Here is a 9845-nt window from a genome sequence, read left to right on the forward strand (position 1 = left end):
TAAAATTAAAGTAGCAAAGTCTCTTTTAAAACATTGCCTCGGCGTTGTTTGGCCCTTCTTTCACAGACGATTTTGCCCGGCTCACTGGCTCTGATTCCTCGACGAGGAGGGATTCCTTCGACTCCATTAAATGACAGAGTGAGCCGCTTGGTGAGCTGAAGGGGGGACGGGAAGGGGCAGGAGAGAGATAGATAGAGAGAGAGAGAGAGAGAGAGAGAGAGAGAGAGAGTCGGGAAACGCAGCGCGCGACTCATCGATGCGGGAATCACTAGATTCTCGTATATGGCGGCGGCATTTCACTGGGATGCACGGAAGATCGATCGAAGTGCCGGTGTACGGCACTGTGATTCCTCGAGGATCGCATCATGGACGCTGCTCCGGGACCGACAAGATATCATCATCCTCACCGTTATTATAATTACCATTATATTTATTATTTTTATAGAGTGTGAGAGAGTGAGGGAGGATGGGGAGGGGGGAGGGGGAGTGGGGGAGGGAGGGGTTAGAAAGGGGAAAAGCCGAGATAAGAATGTAGCACAAAATTCTTTCAAGTCAACTGGTGTACTAATTTATCATTCGGGATGGCCTGGGCAAGAAATTTTCATCATAAGAAAAAATAAATCTTTACTTAACTGATTACTAGATTAAAATATTTCTATATCAAGTTCTAAAATCACACTAATGGTAAGAGGAAAAAATACGTACGCTATGGTATGGTAAAAATACAATTTTTTACTAAAACTGGTGAGAAATTGTGTTCTAATTGATGGCAAGAAATCATAATCTTATACAATTGAAATACTAATAAAATATTAATAACAAATTTTATTTAAATATCTATTATTTGTTTTTAACCTTAATGTAGTTAAGAATGCTCAATATATGATAAAAGAGGAAACGATATTTAATCATAACTTTTTCATTATCTCTGTCCAATCTTATAAGGTGAATGAATTACTGCAAAAATATGTTACAAATATTCTGAGCAAATTTATATTATAAAGGATATTTTACGAACTGTATATGGTAAATATATTAGGAAGGTCGGAGCATAAATACGACATTTATGCTTGAGAAGATTTTGTAAATTGTTTGATGATTTTTTTTTTTTTATATAATTAGGGCATAATTAAAGTATAAATTATCGTTTCCTATTTTTGGGTTTCAACTATTCCATTAAATAATAACGAAAGATAACTTCGAGTGAAAAAGATTTAAATAATATGTAATAATAAAAAACTTAAATAATACATCGCATTAAGTTGTAACGTTTATTAAGAATAAAATAAATAAAATAAATAAAATAAATTTGAATGCATATTATGATAATATATATTCTTAAACACATTTTATTATGAAAAATACTAAAAAGAACCTTTAAAAATCAATAATTATATATCGGAGATTAATAAAATCTATGATTAAAAAAATAATGTTATACAATTAAATTCAACGTTTATTGTAAAAGAAACTTTAGAATTTTCAATAATTAATTTATCAATTAATGTATAATAATCAGATATATATTAGAAAAAAAAGTATAAAATTTACATTAATAAAGATGTAAATAATATGAATACTTTGCTATTTTATTTCATTTATCTTTACAATTAAATGATTTGAAAAAAATTTGTTATGTATTTTAATATGCTTATCCATTGTATTTAATAAATTTAAAAAATAAAAAATTATTGAAATTAAATGCAAATTATTTTTTTTTTTGTAGGATATATAAATATAATTATTTACAACTATTCTTATAAACATAAACCGTTTCTTTAAAAATTATTTATTAATAAAAGAAAACTACATCGATATTATAATAAATAATGATTATTATTATGAGAGAAAAATGAAAGTATTTAAATGTAAGCGTATCTTCGTAGGAAATATATATACACATATATATGTAGATAGATAGAGAGAGAGAGAGAACAAAAATGTTAGAAAGTGTGTAATAAAAGCAATATATGCTACTACATCTAGTGGAGTAGAATAACTTATATTTTAATAAATAAAATTCATATTATTGTTAATAAAAATTCAATGAAAATAGCTTGATTAACACAAAATGGTTGATTAAAAAAGTATTTTTAACGGAGTGTAAAGCACCAAATGTCATACATACATCATGTTTTTTTCTTATCTTTTGTCATTGCTTTTCGTCCTTTGTACTTATTTTTCTGGCCCTTATCCTTTATCCATTATACATATGTGTGTCTGCCAGCGAATCCGACGTAATTCTTTCGAGACTTATTATAGATTTGACAAAAGACAAAAGCTTAAGCTTGACAGATGCCTCTCAATTGTGGATGGATTAAAAACTGTGCATTTAAAACGACATTATTGTTGTTATTATTACTATTATTATTGTTAATATTTTTAATTATTTCGGACGTAACGACAAGACTAATCGTCGCATGTTTCATTAACTGACACAGCCTATATTCATAAATTCCCAGTCTTTTCGTTTAGTAAAAAAGGAATTACTGAAATTTCCTTTTACGTACCGATTTACTTTTTTATTGTTCTAGCAATTGTTAATGTAACAGCAACAAGCATTAGAGATTGATGCATTATTGTTCTCGAGTTAGTACTATTTCATGGCGTATTAAGGATAAAAAATCACTGAGTTATGCATTATTATTTGCTTAAAATTATTTCTTTTACACAACATATTTACTCTTCTTATTTATAACTGCCACATAGAAAAATATATAATATACTTCTATGTAATAGAAGATAATTTAAATACGTATTTTGCATATTTGTTTGTTAAAATATAGAAATTATTAAGCGAGAAGATGATAAATAAATATGTTGTCAAATATTTTTAAAATAAATATAACTGAATTATTATTATTTTATTAATTTTTTTTTATATAAAGTACTTAGTCGAACTGTGGAAGTATATAAAAATATAATTTTTATAAATATTTACAATCTGTTTATTCAAAAGGAATATAATTGAAACATTTTATTTGAATTATTTTCGAGGTCGAAAACTTTACATATTAATTTAATCATTTCTTGGCTTTCGCAAACATACAATAAGTAATATTTCTTGAGTTTTTTATTCGATTATATCACTATAGATAATAATATTAGCAGGAAGAAAGAAATTTTTTAATTCATAATTTAATAAAATTATTATTTTATAAAGTAAATATTAAAATAGCATCAATTGTATTATCAATAGCAACAAAAAAAAAAATATATATATATATATATATATATATATATCACAATTAGAATGTAAATTTCTTATTTTAATGACTTAAATAAATTATGATGCATCATCATCAAGAGTGTTAATATAATATAAAAATACAATAGGAAATACGATAATTAACACGCAATACTTTTGCTTTAACCCTCGCGTTCTTCGATCTTTGAGTGCTTTAACTGACTTACGATTTCATCTTCTTAAATGGACTCGAACAAGAGATACTTCGTACTTTCTTTTATTTGTTGTGTAAAAAAAAAATCTATTATCTGGTAGTAGCCTTATACAAACTAAAAACTTGTGAATCCTTCCTTAATCCGAAAGGATCATAGGATATTATCGTTGAAAAAGAAACACGTATATACAATAGCGGCTTGTCTATTTCAACTACTTTCTACCTAACCACCGTTAAATGTATACTTTTTTTCAAACATTAAGGGCAAAGTGATAAAGAAACTAAGTAATTGAATAATACTGAGTTCCAAAAGAAACTTTAAAAAGAATTGCGAACATATACAAAATTACATTTGTGTTTTTAAAAAAAATGTTTTCTAATGGAAATTATAGTTTTAGATAAAATTAAAATTAAAATTTTTTAAAAATAAATTTATAAATTCGTATATTATATAAATACGCTAATATATTATTATTATTATTATTATTATTATTATTATTATTATTATTATTATTATTATTATTATTATTATTATTATTGTTATTATTATTATTATTATTATTATTATTTTATTAATAATAAGCATATAAATGTTTAAAAAGTATTTCATTAGTTAATCATATTATTTTAAATATATGTACACATATATAATGTTGAAATTTATTAAATTACTTCATTGCAATAAGCTGAAATTGCATATTTATGCATATTTCGATAGTATGAATAATTAAATTCATTCGGCTATTCTAATTCATATCTGATTACAGAAGTTATTTACATTTTTCCATTAACATTCTTTTATACGATTCGATTTTTCACCAATTAAGATAAATAATAATAATAATAATAATAATAATAATAATAATAATAATAATAATAATAATAATAATAATAATGATAACTGACCCAGTGACACATATGATTGTTTAAATATAAACTCTGATTAAAAAATTATATTAAATTTGAAGATAATGTCAAGATATTAACAATTATGGATTTGCCTTGATTCGAAAATAATATTAAACCTAATAAACGTCGCACATGTGTCGTTCAAACTTGACGATACGGTTAACGTCTTTATGAGCCTATGAACCTTAGGTATTCACTCTTGATTCGAGTATATTTTAAGAGAATTTTGACGGTAGAATTTACAAGTACGTATAATGGGATAATTGAGAGTACAATTTTTCACTATTTCGATTATAATTTCGACTATAATTATAATAAATGTTTGATATATACAGTGGCGTAAGGCGTATTTTAAGTATTAAGATTGAAAATGATTATACTTATACATTAAAAATTATCAGTTATATAAACATTTATTTTATTTATTGTCTGTAATATCATAAAAGAATTGCACATAGGCGAGAATGGATATTTTTTCACTGTATTAAATAAAAAAAAAAAACAAATAATAATAATAAAAAAAAAACATGTAATTATACAAAAAGAAAATATGCATTATTGATATGTAAGAGAAATTGTAGCTATATGGTTATGGCAGACGTTAATGCCAATGAAATTACTGTAATTTTCTAAATTAATTTCTCATTTTCATTTATTATAATTTGCTGAAGGATAATATTATATTGCCGTATCTACTAATGTGTATTTTATTTAAAATTCTCATGAATATTGTATATATACACAAATGTGAATAATTAAATAATTACACATTATAATTCTTATATATTGTTATTAAAAATATTATTGCCTTTCATATGATGAATTAATTAAAAGATTGAATCTTCCAAAATTCTATAACCCTTCATTAAATCTAAGTAAAATGATTTTTTTATTTCCTTACTCGCGAGTTCTTAAAATAAATTAACAAAATTCTATTTCTAATAATAATATAACAATATGGATGATTACCGAATATAAAATCCCCTGTTAATTAATATTCCTGATCATACAACTACAGATACATTTGGACTTATTGGGCATTTTCAACATCATTGTATACAATTGCAGGCATATAAAAACTAATTTTTGCATCAATAATAATAAATTACTTATTAAATAAGCATCGTTGTTATTTTTATTCAAAATAAAAAAGCTTTTTATTGTTTATAATCATATTTCAGGATACGTAGAAATTTGGTTAACAAAGGAGGACTTGATAAATCATAAAAAGTCAAATAATTTTACATTTAAATCTAATTACATTCCAATTATTTAAATCTCATGAAATTATCGTTTTTGTTTTTCTTTTTTACTAATATAGATTACAATTACAAAGGTTGCAGTAAAATTTTATATGTCATTTTTATTATCTTAAATCGTGCACACACGCGCGCGCGCACACACACACACATTTTCATAATTTAGTTAATTTTATTTGTGATTAAACGTATTATGCAAATGTAATTTGAAATAGCATAAATATGCGAATGAATTTTTAACTATTCATCTTTTAATTTATAATGTAAAAATATCGAAAAATAATTTTTAAATTTAAGGACATTTCTTTTCATAAAAATTTAAGCACAAGATTAATTTGGAATTTGAAAATTCTTTTCCCTCAAAATTATGGATTACCATCATGCATATGTTTCACTCATTATTCAACATCAATTTAATTAGTATTTCAATGTGCAATAGAATAAAGTTAAAGGAAAGCGTAAAATAAATGATCGAGGCAATAGATTATTAGAATTTAAACTTACTTATCCTTGTCCTTGATATCTCGTTCATAATTTTATTGTGAATCTTTAAAATGTAAAATATATGTAAAAAATAAATAAATAAATGAATGAAAATCCGAAGACACTCGATAGATTATCTTATTGATGTGGTTTTAATTTTTTTGTTCAGATTAATATTTCATTCGACATTAAGTGTGTAAATGTGTTAATAGGCAATGGTAACACTTGGACGAAACATTAATGTTTCTCTTTAATAGTTGGGTACGCTACCTTGACGATGCTGACTTAGTCGAGCCGAATGACATGCACCGTCACTGTAAGTACTACTAAATACTGTAAGTAAGACCTCAGCAGGAGCAATTTTTCTATTAATCGTCAAGCGATTATTGCTACCTACGACGAAGCTTCAATAATAATATCGAGGCGCAACGTATGGCGTATAACGGCAAAAGGAAGTACTCACGGTTCCAAGGGCAAACAGCCGAGCTCCAGGCGAACGAGGCATTAAGTGCGGCGCAGTACCACCGTGGCGGTGGCACGTCGCGGTCGGCGCGTCCTCCAGTTGCTCGGGCGCTTCATTTTGAATTTTGGCATGATAGCGCGCCCTGGAGGCTGGAGGAACGGCTGCCGATGGTGCCCAGGACCTCGATTCCCTGGTTACGACGTCGGCCGCTGACGGCCCCTTCCCTCCTGTAATAACGTAGCCTGTAATCCTGGCCCTTAGCTTCGCGGCTCATAACTAAGCGGCCGAGCCGCCATTCGGGGGCCTTCGGGCCCTTATTCCACCGCTCGAACCGCAGCCGCCGAAACCTCCTCGTCTCTCCAAGAGTCACTCGCGCTCTTAACTGGCTAATAGCGGGCTCGCTATCCCCCTCGCTGGATATTTCCCCGGCAACTGGGGAGCCTTGAAACCATTAGAAGCTATTAGCATTATGATGATTATTGGCGCACAATGAATAATGCATAATGATGCTGAGCGCGCGTTCGAAAAGCTCGAGGCCCATAAGTGGTTCCGCATTGTTAGGGATTTTAATATTACTCCTCGCAATTAGCCCGGGGAACTTTTTTGCACCATCGTTGCGTGGAAAATCAATTCGCGAAAATTGCCGTTATGCGAGCTAAATTAACAACAATAATAACAATAATAATAATAACGATGATGATGATGATGATGATGGTGATGATAATAGCAATAATAGTTATAGTAATGAGGATAAATAGAATAGATAATCGAGGAAGCCAAGCACGATGCGATGAAATTTTCAAGTGGCGGTCCCATTCGCATTGCCCAAGGACAGATTTTGCATTTATTCTGTCGGATAGCAAAATATAACTCCTGACGTGTAAAGGTCGTTGAATATGTAATCTTTAGCACAGCCTTGGCACTCGATACCATCAAGTTCGTTTAAATCTCGGATTATCGAAGGCTACCCTTTAAACACTCGATAAAGTATTTTAAAATCACTTGGTCGACATATGCAAATTATCAGATTGTCTACTTACATATTTGCCACACGAATATCTATCTACTCAATATATCCAATAATACGTGCCGAAAATTGAATATTACCGTTCTGTGCATTTATTGGAAGAAAAAGAAAATCATTGAAATAATAGCAAAAAATAATAATTATACTCACGATCAAGTATCTCGTGGGGTATAAATATCGAAAGCGCAATCGTAAGATGAAATCTACGAAAACGACAATTCGTTAAGCTTTCAAAGGGAAGTAAATTATGAAGTCGAGGTTGAACATTTAAATTCTCTCGTACAGAATTGCGTTCTTCGTTCTCACCGCATCGCTCGAGCTCACCCTCACTCTCCCTCTCACTCACTCTCTCACTCTCTCGTTCTCGTTCGCGTTCCCAGAACAGGTAAAGCAGAGTCGCGGAGGCGCCAAAGAGTAAAAGCCAGAGGGCCACGGTCGAGAAGAGGCGCCGAGGATGATGAAAACAACAAAAGGGAAAAACGCGGGAAAATCGATAGCCCGGGAAAACGGAGAATGACAGAGATAGAGATAGAGATAGAGAGAGTGAAAAATTGACAGAGAGAGTGCGCGATCGCGCGCGTGTGTATTTGCGTGTGCGTGTGCGTGTGAGAGACAGAATTGAGAGAGTGAGAGAGAGTGAGAGAGAGTGAGAGAGAGAGAGAGAGAGGGAGAGGGAGTTGAGAGAGTGAGAGAGTTGAAAGAGAGTTGAGAGAGTTGAGAGAGTTGAGAGAGTTGAGAGAGTGAGAGAGTGAGAGAGAGTGAGAGAGAGTGAGAGAGAGAGAGAGAGAGGGAGAGGGATAGACGAAAGGGCCGCGGGCCTCCCGGTGTCGCTCCTCACCCGCTCGCCCTCGCGGCCACCCTCGAGCTGGACCAGCGGCGCACGTGCGAGCGGTGCTTGGCGTGCGTACTACGTGCGTGGGCGGTTGCGTACAACTGAGCGCCCGTCGCCGGCTAAGGCGGCGGCGACACCCGTTCTCTACAATCCCCCCTACCTCGCGCGCATATCCCCCCCCCTCTCCCATCCCACGTCCGGGTGCGCGCCACCCTCGCGACCGATCGGCGCCCGCTCGACTGAGCCTGCGCCCCTGGCGCCAGCTACACCTAGTGAACCGGGCCCTGCACGAGGTTGCTCTGGCATCCGGATGGCGGTGGGGGTCGCGACGAGTTGTTGGCCGGGGTAACGGGGAAGGAGATTGGGGGATGGTACAGCCGCGCAAGAAAGCGCATCTTACCTCCTCGTGGGGAAGCCGAATTGTTGGCGAGGGCCGAATTATTCAGAAAGGCCGAATTATTAGGGACCTACCGACAGCGAAAATTGAGTTGAAAGTGGCAAGTCCATGGATTTTTCCGACCCCCGGACAAGCGATTATCAGGTATTTGTGGACCATTGAGGACATTACGGAGTAGCTATGAATACCCGAGAATTTAGAATGTGAGATGACAAGAGTGCGAGATGTTCTCGAGAGAGCTTGATCGACTTGTCATGGGCAAAAGTAGAAATATTGACGAAAATTACAAGTGCCTTGTGTCATTTGCATCGATGTGTACTTGTTTTTCGTTCCTCATATAAGGGAAATGAATTTTGAACTGATGGACTGGTAATGGAATATTCGTCCAGGTAATCATCCGCGAAGAAGCGAATCGTCAAGCCACTCATATTACTTTAAAAACACCTTTAATGAAAAATGAGCCACAAATACTATTATTCATGTAAATAATAATAATAACAATAATATTAATAGATCGCAGTTAGACCATTGTAATCAGTAATTTAGAGAACTATTATGTACAGAAAATCATAATTAAATAAACTGATTTATGAAGAGTACGTGTCACTTACAAGTTTCAGTGATAAGAGTCGTTAACTGTCAAACTTTGGTTTGTAATCAGCGCACGTCTGTCCTTTAGTTTATTAAATAATAATCATATAACTACAAAATATTATTTTACATAATATTATTTTTTTCATGCAAACATTATGTTATTCTATGTAAGAATTATTTGAGTTGTTTATAAATGTATAAAAATCTATCCGTAAACATGACGTGTCATTACGTATTTTTAACGTTTAAGCCTTCATAATGTATAGCAAATGATACATAAACATAAATTATAAACACAAGTCTATAATTTTTTTTATGTTATATCTTTGAATTTTAATTTACAAAGTATATTAATTGAATAACGACAATTAGAAAAGGGTGCGAGAGAGAGAGAGAGAGAGAGAGAGAGAGAGAGAGAGATGGACATAGAGAGAGAGAGAGAGAGAGAAACCAATGTTTTAATTGTTAAAATGAAAATAA

The 9845-nt window shown here is 31.9% G+C and overlaps 1 long non-coding RNA gene across 1 annotated transcript; it reads right to left on the reverse strand.

Annotated features, from left to right (window-relative positions):
- Positions 1-6848: 6848 nt before the first annotated feature.
- LOC105361045 (uncharacterized) lies at positions 6849-8060 on the reverse strand. Its single transcript, XR_912821.1, has 3 exons — positions 7826-8060; positions 7693-7745; positions 6849-6956 (listed from the first exon to the last, which is right to left on the reverse strand). It is a non-coding gene; the product is annotated as an uncharacterized LOC105361045 (long non-coding RNA).
- Between the last annotated feature and the right edge of the window lie 1785 nt (positions 8061-9845).

This window comes from Ceratosolen solmsi, unplaced genomic scaffold (assembly GCF_000503995.2).
Source record: "Ceratosolen solmsi marchali unplaced genomic scaffold, CerSol_1.0 scaffold14, whole genome shotgun sequence".
NCBI lineage: Eukaryota > Metazoa > Arthropoda > Insecta > Hymenoptera > Agaonidae > Ceratosolen > Ceratosolen solmsi.